Source organism: Equus asinus, chromosome 23 (assembly GCF_041296235.1).
Source record: "Equus asinus isolate D_3611 breed Donkey chromosome 23, EquAss-T2T_v2, whole genome shotgun sequence".
NCBI classification, from domain to species: Eukaryota; Metazoa; Chordata; class Mammalia; order Perissodactyla; family Equidae; genus Equus; species Equus asinus.
In genome coordinates, this window is record NC_091812.1 from 42,552,905 (window position 1) to 42,569,005 (window position 16,101).

At 35.7% G+C, this 16,101-nt stretch overlaps 1 protein-coding gene across 25 annotated transcripts in view; it reads right to left on the minus strand.

The window, feature by feature from the left end:
* Positions 1–16,101, minus strand: part of PTPRD (protein tyrosine phosphatase receptor type D) — a 2,080,413-nt gene that overhangs the window by 770,215 nt on the left and 1,294,097 nt on the right. For all 25 annotated transcript variants that reach the window (XM_070495512.1, XM_070495506.1, XM_070495510.1 and 22 more), the window contains one exon: positions 2,006–2,065. The gene's annotated coding sequence lies outside the window, so the exon portion shown is untranslated. The remainder of the gene's footprint in view (positions 1–2,005; positions 2,066–16,101) is intronic.

The following is a 16,101-nucleotide window of genomic DNA, read 5'->3' on the forward strand; positions in this document are numbered from 1 at the left end:
GTTGTTTATGCTCTTTCTGACCATGAGACACTATGTTTCTGTGATTCAAGTATCTATCCTGTCTCCAGAAGGTGAACTTCTAAAATTTATTGCCTACTTCCACTTTCAAACACACCTATATGTGGGCAGATAAGTTCCTGATACTCCAAGATTGAATGAAAATAACGTGATTAACATCTATAGGCTAACCCATATAACCACTACAATATGTCAGGTACTGTTCTAAAGCACTTTTCATATATGAAATTTAATCTTCACAACAGCCATAAGCAGTAGGTACTATTATCTCCATTTTACAGATAAGAAATGTCAAATACACGTATTTGAATAGATTGCCTAAAATCAAACAGCTAGTAAGGAGCAGAGAATCTAGGCAAGTCTAGGTTAGGATCAATGCAATTTTCCCCTTAGAATAGAATTGATTGGTTCTGAAAAAGCAATGTCATAATTGGAAGTATATTTGAAATATTTCTATTGGCACTAGATCAGACAGCAATAGAACTTAAAAGAAAATAAGAACATCATTTCTATTATTAGTTCTATGGGAACTAATAAGTACTTCGGATTCCCAAACAACTGGTTTTTAAATTAACTCTGGAACATAATGTGCTCAGAAAATGGGAACTGATTCTATACAAATTGCTGAACCATAAAGCAGAATGATTAGTATCATAAGAGAGTTATGAACAAAGGCACATAGGAGTTCAGAAGAAAAAGACATCATTCTGACTGTGGGTATCCAAGAAAGCTTTATGGCGAAGGTGAGCTGAATCTTAATACAGTGGATATAAAATTGCAACAATGAGGCACCGAAGGCAAAACAGCCTGAGAGCTGAAACAAATTTACTACAATCTCCATCTCTCTTGTTTAACTCTCATCTCATTTGACTTCAGTGCCAGCTTGGCTTCCGAAAGGCCTTTGTGTACCTTTTCTATACACAGATATTTTTCTTTTTCTTAGAGTCTTAAGAAGCATCAACCCCAAATGAGGTTGATGGAGAATATGGGAGGAGGTATTCCTCCTTTAAGGTGCAAATGCAAAATTTTTAGTTGATAAAAGTATCTGAGCTTGCTAAAGAACTTTTAAACTTTATTGTCAAAATTTGTATTTAGAAACATCAATGAAAAATCATGTTTATTTTATAATTCATCACAGATTTATACTAGATAAAAGTTTTAAATGATATGCCAATAGGTCAAATATCTTAGAGAGCATAGGAGTTATTTATTGCAAAGAAGTATCATTTTAAGATTAGAAGCACCCTAGTAAGTTGCAATGGACAAGAAAAAATGTACTTGGTAGAGAATTTTATCAAAAAGTATTATTATAATAGATGAAATGTTTATATCAGAGAAAGAATATGTAAGGTAACAAAGCTGTCTTAGTAGCAAAGTAGTGAGAACTCAATGCATTACATGATAACTTGTTATTGTTTAACAGAGATTAGACATTGAAAAATTTGCTAATCTATTTGCTAATCTGTTTTCTCACTTTATTCCCTCATTAACAATAAATAGCTTTGTAGCTTCCAGAAGAACAAAAATAAAGAATGTAGCCAAGACCACTGCTGAGGGCTAACAATTTCATGGCAGCAGCAGCTAAATTCAATCAACATTTAAATCTATAGGCATCTGCTGCTCCAGTTCAAAATATTAACCCATTGTTAGATTTCCCCCACATTGCTGACTAACATCATCCGTGATTCAGAACTGAAAAAGAAATCCCTCATTGACAGATACTTTCCTAGTTGTTCCATTGTTTTGAGTAATGTTTGAGTATGTTGTAATTTTACTTATAAAAGGAAAACTCGTCATTCATAGTAAAGAACAACTCAATCTTAGCATATTCTAAGAGGAATAGCAGGTGAATAGAATACAATGTTTGAATATTCCATTCATCCATCCATCCTAACCAATATTTATTGAGTGCCATCTATGTATCAGGCACTCTATTAGGTGTTAGGACTCAAAGAAGGGAAGGAGTTAAGATGTTTGGTAGACTTACCTTATGTTAGCCACTGTAGGTGCTTTCAAACACAGTCCCTGGCCTCAAGAAGTTCAAAACCTAATTAGAAAGATAAAAATCAGAATTCATTTAAAAAATATTTCAAACCCTGAATTATCTTCAAAATATGGTATTTCTGCCATCCCTTTTTTAGGGGGATTGAAACAGAGAGGAGAAAGAGCAAGAGGGTTAATGAGAAGCCAGTATCAATTTTATGTGATATAATCTTTAATTGAAACAGTGAAATGCCAAAAATCAACATGGAAATTTCTTTTGTTGCTGTAAAGCAGTAAATATTGATTATTCCTTAAAATTTTTAACTCAGACTATCATGTCTAACATAAAATGATTAAATTGTCCTCTTACTCCACCTATTTCATCAAGGCTACACAATGCCTTAGTTGGTTGCTTTCTGAGATTACACAATGCATTTCCAAATTCTCATCATTTGGACTTTATGGAGCTAGATGCCCCCTAAGTTGTTAAGGGGATCATTTAAACCCTGGTGGCCAAGCTAAAGCAAATCCTTGTCTGTTATATTCATCCTGGGACTAGCTAGCATGGAAGAACTCTAAATTTATAAGCATTACATTCATGTAAAAGAATCTCATTACTAATTTTTTTTTAAAATCCACATCTCTAAAACATAGAAAAAGGCACTTTGTCTTAATTCCTTAATAGAATCATTTTATAAAGTCTAAAATCTATCCTGATTCAGGCTTTCAGAATTTTTTCCTTCTGTCTAGACCACTTCCTTCTCAAGGGTTTTTCACACCTTCAACTCTTATTTCTCTTTCAATTCCCAAGGAAGTGGTTATCTCATGCAGAAAGCCTTCCTTGACATCCTGCCCCCTCCAAGTTTGACTTAGATGTATCTCCCAGATGACCCAATAGCTCTGTGCTCTTCCTTATCACAGTTTATCACATTACCTTGTATTACAGAAACTGGCTACTTGTTCACCAAACTAGTTCCCTTTTCCTCCTGTTACAGAGCCAGACTACATTTTGCAGAGAGATGTGGGCATGTGACTGAATTCTTCACAGTGGAATATGGCTAGATCCAAATAGTGCCACTATCAGGCCTGGCCTTAAAACCATCTCATACATGATCCTTTGTTCTACATTCCCTCACTACAGGTAGAATCTCTGAGGACCTAGAAGAGGAAAGATCTATAAGACAGAAAGAGCATGGTCCTACAGCCACAGCTTTCAGCATTACCCTCAACCCCACTAATAGAGTCTATTCATACTAGAGTGTTACATAGATGATCATCCTTCATCCCACCCTGACTAGGAACATCTATTGACACTGGAGTTTTATGTAAATGAGAGTTAAATTTCAGTTCTTTATGCCATTAAAATATTGGGTGTTTGGGGCCAGCCCCTTGGCATAGCGGTTAAGTTTGGTGCACTCCACTGTAGAGGCCCAAGTTCATGCGTTCAGATCCCAGGCGTGGACCTACATCACTTATCGGCCATTCCGTGGCAGACACCCACATATAGAGTGGAGGAAGATTGGTACAGATGTTAGTTCAGGGCTAATCTTCCTCAGGAAAAAAAAAAGAATGGGTGTTTGTTACAGCACTTAGCCTACCCAGACTAGGATTGTTCCATCTGTTTGATCTCCTCCACTATGTTGTAAATTTCAGTACTCCCACAGCGACTGGTTTTGTTTTGTTGTGGTTTTTAGCCAAGCCCCTGACATAGTATATGGCACTTAATGACCATCTCTCTATATTTATTAATAACTTGAATTTTATGTGATAAAATGTACCATGAAAATTTCACAGAAAATGTTATTCTAAATACACTTATTCTTTGGGGGGAAATGCAAGGCTTCATCTAGCACAGGCTTCAAAATACTTTTTGGCAAATACCTTAAAGGTAAAATCTGATTTTGCTTAGAAGTTCAAAGCAAGTGGAAACATTGAAACATTTTTGCAAAAATGTGTTTGTAGGCATCTATTTGTGGTTCTTGGTAAGATGGTGAGATCATTGCAAAACCTTAGTCAGAGGTAACACACTCAAAAGCTCCTTGCTGCATCTGCTGTGATTTGGAAGGTCCTTCGAACTTCCACTGGGGATTGAGCGGCAAAGAAGAGAAAATGAAAGGTAATTTTCTTTCCTTTTCAAAACAATAACCAATCACAGAACCCAAGACCTTCTGCTCTTCTCATAGTACAATGAAATAACTTTTGAAGTTTAGTCAAAAATGGAGACAAGCAATATCAAATCTCAGTCAGCATGCATTCCTGTATTTATTGCGAACACCTTTCTCTCTCCTTCCTCCTACAGCCAAAAACACTGTGTGCACTGACTCCTTTTGGGCAACCACCTGTTTGAGGCCACTTCCAAAAGGTCTCTTCATAAATCTCACCCATCTGTCTCTTTACGATCATCCACTTGCTAGTTAAATTTAGTCCTGTTTGGCAGAACTTAACTTTCAAACACAAACTTCCTTTACTTTGAGCCCTATTTAAGTAAGGAAAACATAGTGGAGATGGTCAGATCTCCTTGCTTCTTTTCTGAAGAACAAAGAGGAAGCTTTTTCTGCCAGACGTGCAACTTGCTTTTATCCCGAAGTAAAAATCCTCAAGCTCTGTGCCACAACTCATTTATAATATTGCTGAACAGCACCTTTAGGCTAGATTTTATGGTAGCTTTAATAAATTTGTAGTTCACTCACATCCATGTTAACACATAATTTACCCTGGTAAGGCACCTGTCTCTTTAGTGTCAGGCAAATGCACATTGGATTTGCCAGTTGAAGCCATGTCTTCAAGTTTTCATAGACATGAAGACAACTCTTCCGCTTCTCAGATCATCTCAGCACTACTTTTCCTTTCTGACTACAAATATCAACCCAATGACCTGTTGATGTAGCAGAGGAGACAATAGAAAGTATTTAAAATCAACCTGAAATAGAAAGAATTCAATTTTTTCTAAGTCATGCTTCATGTTTAGGTCAACTGAGCTTCCTACAGTGGTCAGAGTGCAAATTCTTAATGTCTCAATTTTGTTTTCTCTTCTGAAGATCGAGGAAAAAACAGGATCATAACTTCTCATAAGCAAGAGAAAATGGAATTTCAGCAATTGATTTAGCCAAGTAAGCAGCACACTCCAGCTCATAGAACATTCCTGATGTGGGTAAGAGAGTGAAACAAATAAGAAGGGAACTGGTGCAATGGGACAGGTTCTTTCATTTCCATGCTTTCTGCCAAAGTTTTGACTAATTGTTGTGGCTGAGGAAACTGTAAGAGCGACAGTCAATAACTTTCCAGAGCAGAACTGTCCATGGTGAGGTATGATCTGGCCTGATGCAGCTGTAATATTTCCAGATGTGCATGGAAAATGGTTCTAAGAAGTTTTGAAGCTTTCCATTTACTTTGGTCATAAACTCAATTTTTTTTTTTACCCACAGAAGTAACAAACATCTCATAAACAGCCCTTCATTTAGTGTTTTTTACGTCAGAAGAATACCATCTATTTTATTTTTTAAATAGAGTTAGCTAGAGTCAAATCATGTATATTTCACATTTTGACCCATAAAAAATACTTTGGACTTCCTCACTATAGTTTTTTATCTTTGCTGTATGGTAACCCTTCTGTTATAATGTAAAAATTCCAAGTTTCATTAATGACTCATGACTCTATTAAATGTAATAGGCATTTTTCACATCCATTAATTAAAACTTTTCAAAACTAAAAAAAGATATTTCAACAGAAAGCTGGAATTTAATTTATATGTATAGTGTGATGCTTTTTACAACTTTATTTAAATTACAAAAAAGTTTACTTCATATAAAGTTTCTTTCTGCTGCTAACCCTATTCTAAAGCACCAAAAAAAAAAATCTGATTATCAAAATAGCAGGTCGTTTTAAATCAGATTCTACATTAGCACAAGCAACCATGACCCCGTACAGTGGTTTAAAATTACGTATTAAAGAGACTTCATTAGGAGGCTTTCATTCGCTTTTATTTAGAATTGTTTGCACATGTTTTTCTTTAGTCATTGTTCTCATGTTTCCATAGATTCAGGTTTATACTAGACAAGCAATGGTAGGTAAGCAAACATCCAGGAAAAAAATAAAAATATGAAATACCTAAAGGTATCTGTCTTGCAAAATCGTCAAGTCCTCATTTCATGTGTAGGTTTTCCAGTAGGAAACCAGGATGGATGAGGAAGAAAGTAGATTTTTAAGTTTTGTTCTGCCAAACATGTTAGACCCCTTAAGCGACATCTTTGCTCCTTTCGTCCTTCCTTCTTCCTTCCTCCCCTTCTTCCTCCCTCTTCCACCCTTCTCCCTCTCTCTCTATATTTGTTTCCTTTTTTTTTTGTTCTTTCTCTAACATTGTTCTTTTTCTCTCCCTTAAGTAGAATGAGTCTTTTGGAGTTTTATTAACTGAACAACAACAATAACAAATCCTACCTTAAACCATATTGCAGCTGACACAGAAACGTAGGAAAAATAGTCTACAATGATGAAGGTTACTGGAGTATAAGATTGTCATCACACATCTGGAAAAGGATATACAAACTGGGATATCAGTTGTGCCTCTCATCACTAAAGAACGAGGATTTATGGGGTCTTTATTTTGGATTGTGTGTATATTTCCACAGGGTCTCTTTAAAAAAACAAGCAGGACTTCTTGGAAACCCATGTACCTTTTAAATATTTTTTATAAAGTCAAAGTACAGAACACTTATAGAAAAGTGCATAGACAATGAATCACACAAAAGCAAACACCAGGGCAACCACCACCCAGGTCAAAATATAGAACATTTCTAGTGTTACAGAAACCTCAAGCTCCCTCCCAATTCCATTCCGCCCTCTTTGTCAAAGGTAAACAGACATTATCTTGATTTCTAGCCCTATAGTTATAGCTGCCTTGAACATTATATAAATATAATCACAATTACGTATTACTTCGTGTCTGGCTTCTTTACTTCACATTATACTTCTTGGTTTCATTTATGTGGCAATTTATCAGATATCATATGAATATACCTCACATTATATATCCATTCTATTGCTGATGGACATTGGGTCATATTCAGTTTAGAGCAATTACAGTTAATGCTGCAATAAACATCTTTGTAGATATTTCTTGGTCCATATGTTGTATATAATGAAGAGTGGAATTGCAGGATCATCTGGTAGGCATATGTTCAACTTCAGCAGATAATGCCAAACTGTTTTCCAAAGTGGTTGTAGCAATTATACTGCCCTGAAATATATGTGTTCCTGTTGTATCACGTCTTTGCCAATACTTGGTAGGGGTATTTACTTTGAAAGCCTAGGTTAGAATAGAGAAGGAAGAGAGGGGTAATGAAGGCTTGCAGTGGAAATGGAAGACTCCTGACCCAGGATTCAGTTGGCTGGTATGAGAATGACGGCTGTGCTGTGAGCAGTGAAGACTTAAATCGTCGCTGCCAAGGACTTTCCCTGGAAGTAGGGGGATCCACGAAGGGCTGGGGAGTGGAATCAAGAGCATGGACTTCAGTGGAGTTATGAAGGTAGAAATCAACCTGGCAACAGAATTTCAGTGCAAAATAAATTCTGTGTGGGGTGGGGGAAACGACTGGAGTCTTTTCACAAGCAAATAAACAAAACAAACATATAAAGTCTCCTTATATATGAAAGCATAAAGAGTCTCTTCATATATAAGAATCATTAGAAATGTCGGGGGTGGTAGATCAAAGGTGAAAAATGCCACAGAGTAGAAGTTCGCCATGAAGAATTACTTCATATCAATCTACTATAAACTGCATCTTCTTTTTGTGATCAGTTTTGAACATATTGTGTCTCAGAAGGGCTGCGAATACAATTCCAGTATTTGCAGATATAGAAATTTCCCATAGATGTTTACTGAACTGTTTTAGTAAGTGATTGTTTTATAAGGTAATTATTTTATAATTATCCTATAGTAGGCACTTTAAATAAATACCCTCTAGAGTCAGGAATAATCACAGAATTTTATAGTTGGATAAGGTCTTGGACAACATCTAATTAAACTTTCTCATTTCACAGATGAGGAAGTCTAGACGTAGAGTTGCCAAGTTATTTGATCAGGCTAAGGCAGTAGTTAACTGCAGATGCAGAAGAATCAGGCCTTTTGACCTAGAGGATAATCATCATAAATTCATTTTATTAAAGAAAAGTTGAAAAATTTCTCTCTTGACTTTTTTTACCCGTCCTATTTCTACACATCTATTAGAACTCATGAGAGTTCGTCTACCCCAAGACGTCCTCTCTGATCTCCTCTCCCTTCAAGTCTGCATTAGATGCCTCTATTACATCTTAAACAACATTTTATAATGATGTCTACTTTCTAATTATCTATGTACTTGTCTCTTTACCAACTATATTGAGAAACCAGAAGGTAGGGACTGCTTTTTCCTCTGCTCTGAGTTCTTAGCATTTCTCATAAGCCCAGCATATAACAGTAAATACTTGGAATGAGTTAAATGTATCATCAATTTGGCCTATAATCATTTTGGTAAGTAGTTAGAAGTGAAATATATGACTTTACCCATTATGTTCACCTTTTGGGCTGTTCCTTGATATTTCTGTTGCTATTTTTTTCAGAGATGTACTTCCTTGTACCCTTCAAATTAGTGTGGCCCTGTTCTTTGAGCAGAAGTAACACAGATCACTTCCACAAAGAAGCCTTTAACAGCTGGTGAACAATTTGCTCTCTCCTCCCTCCAGCCCCAGTGATCTTGGAGATTCCTTGAGTGAGGACAACATGAGAGGAATCCCTAGCCAATCCATGATGGGTGTGCAGTATGACTGAGAAATAAAACTATGCTGTTTTAAGTCAACAAGATTTTAGAGTTGTTACTGCAGTATAACCTAGCATGTCCTGACATACTGTGATGGGATGAGACTTTGTGGACTCTGGGAGAGAGTGAGCCTTTTTTGTACATTGGAGGGATATGAACCAGTGGGGGCCAAAGGGTGGACTGCGGTAGACAGCTTCTAAAATGGATCTCAAAGATCCCCACCTCCTGGCATTTATGCACCGTGTAATTCCCTCAGCATGAGTGTGGGCTAGACCTAGTGACTTGCTTCTAACAAAAAGGATGCTGCCAAAGTGATGGGATGTTGCTGATGAAATTAGACTTTAAAAAGACTGTGGCTTCCTTTTTGCTCATATTCTCTCACTCTTTCTTTCTTAGAGCCCTTGACCTGGGGAAAGCAAGCTGCCATGTGGTGCGTAGACCTATGGAAAGATCTACATGGCAAGGCATTAACATCTCTGGCTTATACCAGAGAGTACATGAGGCTTGTCAACAGTCAGTGAATGAGCTTGAAAATGGATCTTCAGACCCCACCATAAGCCATGTGAGTGCACTCGGAAGTGTATCCTCTTCCATTTAGTTCTTGAAATGACCCCAGTCTTGGCTGATACCTTGATTTCAGTTTTGTGACAGATCCTAAGCCAGAGGCATCCAACCATACCACCTTGATTCAAGACCCACAGAAACTATGAGATAATAAAAATTTGTGGCTTCAAGCTGCTATGTTTTGGGATAATTTGTTACAGAGTAATAGATAACTAACACATTCTGTATTTCCCTATCTAAGTACACTATAGCAATAGGGCAAATACATTTAACATTATGTCAGAGATGCCTGATGAGAACCATATCTGAAGTTGAAGGCAACATTTTATTTCTTTATTTATTGCAGCATTATAACATGGCTATAAGTTACTAGTGGATATAAGAGCCCAAAGCCATATAAGAATCAAATTCATACTTTAGTTATTGGAATCAATTAATTATATAAAAAATACATAGATGTGAGCAAGGACTTCTAAATGTAAATAAGATGTCATTAAATGTATAATAGTGATTAGTATTGAGGAATTAGGAATTTAGGTATTCTGGCTCTCTTTGATTTTTGTAGATAACAGAAAACTTGATTTGTTCATTAGGGAGGAACATAGGTTATATTAGACCATTTTCATGTTGCCCCAACGTAAGCTGACTTCTACTTAAATAGCTAACCCAATTCCTATACTGCTTCTGAAAAATTTATCAAAATGTGATCAAAGGAGTGCAGGGACAGTGTGAGACTCGGGCTGTCAGGCTATTTTGAATCATCTGAATCTAAAAATGAGGGCATGACCCTATACTTCTCCCATAGCTGTTCAATATCAGGAATCCAGGACAATGTCTGTTCAGTAAATCAGAGAGTTAATGTTAAATTCTATACAGCAAAGATGAAAAAGGCTGTAAGAAAAAAATTATGAAATATCTGGCAGAAAGCAGGAATGCAATTATTATATGAAAAAGATAAACATATGCTGAAAAATCTTCCACTAGCAAAGCTTGAGCTCCAAAAGAAAGACCCTGCTTAGGTATCAGTCTAAAAAGAGACTTGAAAGACAGGTATCCTAGTTATGAAAGGGTTTTTCAGAGGTGAATATCATTGTTTTCACATGTTTGAAGTCTACCTTGTTTGAATCCCACCAGGAATTCCTGATGAATATTGCCTTTTCTGTGGAAGCAACAATTCATAATTTCCCTTTATTCTTGTTTGTTACTAAAGACTCAGTCTCAGGGGACTTTGATTCAGATGATGAGACAAAGAATAAAACAGATAGAGAGTCTGTTCAATGTCTGCCTGAAACCAGAGCTGCACAACTTAATATGAAAGACACTTCAAAACCAATAATGAAATAATCATCCTTTTTGCAAGACTGATAAGAAAATGAAGGCTAGATGTAGATTTGGGGAAACTAATTTACGCTGGAGGAGGGAAGAAGGGAAGGAGAGCAAAGACAGAAAATCAACTGTTAATAAATATCGGAGACTGCAGAGAAGTCACAAGATAAGCTGAAGCATATGTTCCTCTAGGTAAAATACGGCAATCATTTCTCTAAGAAGAGAAGCTGATAAGGCCCCCTCCTCTCCAACAGGCAATCATTTTGCATTTTATATTATTTGAAAAGAGCTTGATTATTTTCTTTGAATGAAACCAGATTGATTCACATTTACCTGTCAACAGAATGTTCTATTCCCGTTTTGCCTGTCTATTTAAAGGCATATGACCTGACTATGAAATTCCATAGACAAACCTTTTGTGAGATGTAAATAAATAATTATGAATGACCAGCTCATGTTTTTTTATGTTTTTTTTTGGTCCCAAATTATGCTAAATTAAAATCCACAGCCTGATAAATATGGCTGATATTTGCAGTAATGGATTGAGGTCATGAATATTGCTTTATTCAAGGTCAGATACAATCTTTAAAAATCATATCCAGAGGGAAAAGCCACATATGAAAATGATAATTATGTTATTTTAAGTGTAGTTTAAAAGAATAATAACATAACATATAATCTCTTTTGGTTTTGTAAACTTGTAGAAATATTTTAATATTGCTCTGTCAAGTAGGCACAGACAAGAGGAATGTGTCAAGACACACAAGAGGTGAGCAGCTTGTCAGTTGACTTATATGGGTTTGATTTCACTTAATGAAGTAGGTGCTGGGATCCAGAGCCTTAGTGGGACATTGGTTATGAAAGCATTTGTATAATATTTCCCAATATTATATATATATATTGCATATTATTGAAGGGCGATAAGGAATAAAATGTATCAATGGACATCTAAACACGTGGGTTCTAGTATGGATTCTGTAGCTTATCAAATAGGCATTTTTAGTAAATCAATGAAACTTTTTTCGTTTTAGTTTTCTCATTCTACCAAATGAATTAGTTGAATAATATTATCAAGGACCAATCTAACTCGATGAACTCTAGGTATCACAATTATGTATACTTATGTGTATAGATACATGTATATATACAGCTTTTTCAAGTAAATAAATCATTAGGCTAACCTGTGATAGTACTCATATCTATGCAATCTTTAGGTCTGAGATAAGCGTAATTTACACTGAAGGTCAATTTCACAATGCTGCTCAAGTAATTCACAAAGAAAGTTTATTTAAAGTTCAGGTTTGCAAAATGAATCAGAATATTCTGTGTATGGAAAGAAGAACTGATCCTGTGAAAGATGGAAGAGGCTTTGGGTGATAGGAGCTCAGTGTTTGTTATCAATAGAATATCAAGTTTAACCCAACTACAGGCCAATAGGTCATATTTCTGGTGGGCCAATAGTAAGACATATTTCTAAGGGATTATGTAAGAATTATGTTAGCCTCTGTTTCAGAATGTGTCTCATTCGGTTCATAATTAATATGAGCTTTTGCAGTCTTGGGATTTTTCATTAAGATACTGATTTTTTTCTCAATTATCACTCAACTTGAAATCTTTCATCTGAATGGAGCATTCACCTCTTTCGAAGAGTTTATGATATTATTGCTTTTAGTTAGATATTAGCAGTTTTCCTCAACATAATTTAAATGCAAAAAAAAAGTATGCACACAAAGATAACTTTTAAAAATAGTCATGAGCTGTAAATTCTTCACAGTGCTGAGCAACTGAACCAGCTATAAGCTGTCAAGGGCAAGAGACAACAATTACCTAAACAGTGGTGCTGGAAACACTGTTGCTGGTAGGTCATAGTTTCATCATGAATAGTTAATTAGAAATGTTTCACAAATGCTGATATTTAGAAAATGTAAGAAAAACATTTTGAACATTCTGAAATTTCCTTCCTTTACCTAAATTATTTTGGGAAATTATTTAAAAAAGCCTGTATAATTTGGAGGATAGTCCATTGAACTGAAAGATGGGAAGGCAAAGACGCTAGCCCCTGTGTAGTCACTTGTTAGTTACGTGATTTTGGGTGAGGACTTAACATATCTGAACTTCCATGTTCTCATGTGAAAAACAAGATCATGATCTCCCTTTAAGAATATATATGTGGAAGCCTGTGGTTCAATCCAAAAGCTGAATAATTGCTATTACTAACATTTTAAGGTTTCTTCCTACTTCTGGGACACAGTGAAATTACATCCAACAGTCATGACTCTGAGCAAGTGCGAACTTTGGATTCTACTGGTCAGTTCATCCATCACCATCTAACTGATCATTCAGTATTTATTAAACATCACTGCAGGCAAGCCACTGATCTGGTTAATCTGGAAAAATCAGAAATGAAAAATGCAGTGTCTCTACCTTTATGCACATTATAGTTTAATGAAGAAGCTTATCTCTTAATGCACCAATATTTGTTCATACCTACTTTCTTTTATAAGGTAGTGATTAAGTACATTGGCTCTAAAGTCAGACAGGTCTAGGATTCTAATCCCAATCTCTCTTGTCTCCACATGTCATTATTTTTCTTCTCTGCTGAACTAATCTTTCATTCTTCTTTGACTTCCTTTTCCTGTCACCACTCCTTTCATGTTAAATGGTTATTGAATGAATGAATGTTCCGTTTGTCTATGTCTACTTGTTTTATTTCTTCTTTTTCGTAGCCTCAGCCCAGGCAAGCTTCAGGAAAAAATCAGCTCACCACTCTATCAGATAAGGAGTAGGGAACTGCATAGCATCAAGATTTCTGATACTGGAATTTCTTAGAACTCGGGCAGGGACTAATCAACTAAGTGCTGCTCAGTGCAAGAACACAGGAAGACTACTAGGAATCTCTGACTTTGTACAAGGGAGTAAAAGCATGCATTTAGGTTTGCTTGTATTTTTAGTTATAAATATTGTTTTTCTTATATATGGTTAAATTTAGCTATTATTTTAATTTCACTTAGATTTGTGGCTTTATATTTCTTCAATCTTCCACAGTTTCCATTGGGCATTTTTTAGGGTATAAAAATACACACACAATCAGCTAGGTTGAAAACAGACACCATAAAGGCAAAGCAACCTTAGAATATGAATTTTGTTAATTCTTCTACCCGTCCATAAGTATCCATTTAAAATTTCACTGAAAATTAGCTCTCACGTTGGTAGTTTTGTATCTCTTTGTCAAATAGGTTTAAATTATTTTTTTCTTTTAATTTGTCTTTCTTTTATTCATTTAGTAAACATGGAACCACTTAGAAGTTAAAAATCTTTTAGGATAGGCAAAGCTGCGGGTAGACACTGACATGTGGAAACATAACATTTTAGTTTTCTCTTGCTCTGAATAAAGCCAGTCTTGAGAATTTTAGTTAATTTCTTCTCCTTAAATATTTTTAGTAACTTAACTTGGAATGCTTAAGATTTTGTACTTCAATGGGATAGAGTTACTGAGGGAAATGGCCCAAATGCAAACATATGGAGTTAGTTTTAACCTAGTCTCAAATTCCTACATGTACTACAACAAAAATGAACTGGACAGAAACTTTCTGATTCCATTAGGCTGAGGGTGTCCATAAACAGTGTCCTATCTGAATGAAAAGTAGCTGATTTGCCCCTCTGGATAGATGACTAGATACAGTATAGATTCAAATGACTGGAGGTAGATGGACAGAACATCTTAATCGGTTCCTATCTGTATTTCATTATGGGAGGTCTGCCTTTGGTTCTAAGGTCAGGCCTCTGGCTTCCAGATTCATCATAGCTTGGGTGTTTTTAGAGAACTTCTCAGCCATGGAAGGAGGATATAACTTATGATTATTTATGTAGCACCAAAGATATGTGTTAGGCAGCAGGTCAAGTGTGATCTAGAAGGCATAGATTGAAAGTTGATTAAGATCTGAATGGCTTCCCTGATAATAAGTGCAAAAGGAGACATAATATCATCCTTCCAGGTAAGAAGAGAAAGAGCCAGAAATGATTGACTGTTGTATCTAGAGTACTTTGCAATATATATAAAACTAAGCTGATTCCTCAAGGAAGAGCTCTGTGTGCTATGCATGTATTACTTCTGGGATAAGAATTGACTTTAGAAACCAGGGAAGACCTTTAAGTATATTCTCTTATTCAAGGACCTAGTATAAAATTCCACTGTGAAAAATACCCATTACTTACTTTAAGTAAAATTACTAATTCAATTGCCATCCTGTATACCAGTGGCATGTACCTGAGTCCCCACCCAGAAAACAGAGACTGTAAAATACATCCATGCTTATGGAATTCACCTGCAGTGTTTTGCTGCTGTAATGCATTAATGAGAGGAATGAAGACAAGAAGACCAGAACCAAAACACAAATGGTGAAAACTGACAAGGATATTATAAATAAGACCCAGATCAACTCAAATGTAGAGAAAGTTTTAGTCACAGGCCACTGTGTTAGAAAGGTAAATATAAATTAGTTAAATGGCATTTGCAAGAATATTTCAGAAATATGCTAAGACTATAGAGTGGCAGAACATTTAAGCCAAACATGTCAACTTTTTAAGAAAAAGTAAAATGAATGACAATGTAACTTAAGGTCTAAAAAATGATTTTATTAAAATGAATGTATATATACATATACCTATAGTTATATACATATACATCTCTATATATGTATTTATTTATTAATAATCCTAGTGGTAAAACTGAATGGCCCTGCTATGATCACTGGACTTGGCATTAGAAAACTTGTGTTCTGATTCCAGCTCTCCTTCTTTTTAGAAGTATGGTCTAGCAAGTCTTGGAACCTGAGCTTCTGATTGCAAATTGGCGATACCTATTTACCCCACACAAGGTTGTTACTGGTTCAGTGGTGGGCACGAGGTCTGATGTCCTAATCAGATTAAAGGACAGATTAGCAGGCCATGGTTGGGGGACAGTTTGGACTCTCACTGTTTGTGATCAAGGAAATGAGTTGTCCTTGATCCTGCTGGCAGCCATTTTGTGACTATGAGGAAAGTAGCTTGCAAAAAATCCAACATGAAGGGGAGGATAGAAAGAGGGAGTCATAGAAAATTTGAGCAGAAACCCTGATATCCTACATTGGGAGTCTTTCTGATTGCTGGACTTTTTGTTACATAAGAAAAAATATTTCCTTATCACTTAATCCAGTGTGAATATGATCTACTTTATTTGTAGCATCTTCTTAATTTCCAAAATGAGCATTTTCCTGTTTATCTGGATCAAGCAGGTATTAAATCTCTAAGAATGAAGACAGGTTACACTTCTTAGGTCCACTTCTGGGCAAGGCACTAGTCTACATATATGGTAGATTATATGAGTCTGCATATATAAAATTTCAATATATGTAGACTTATACATGTACTTATTTAACT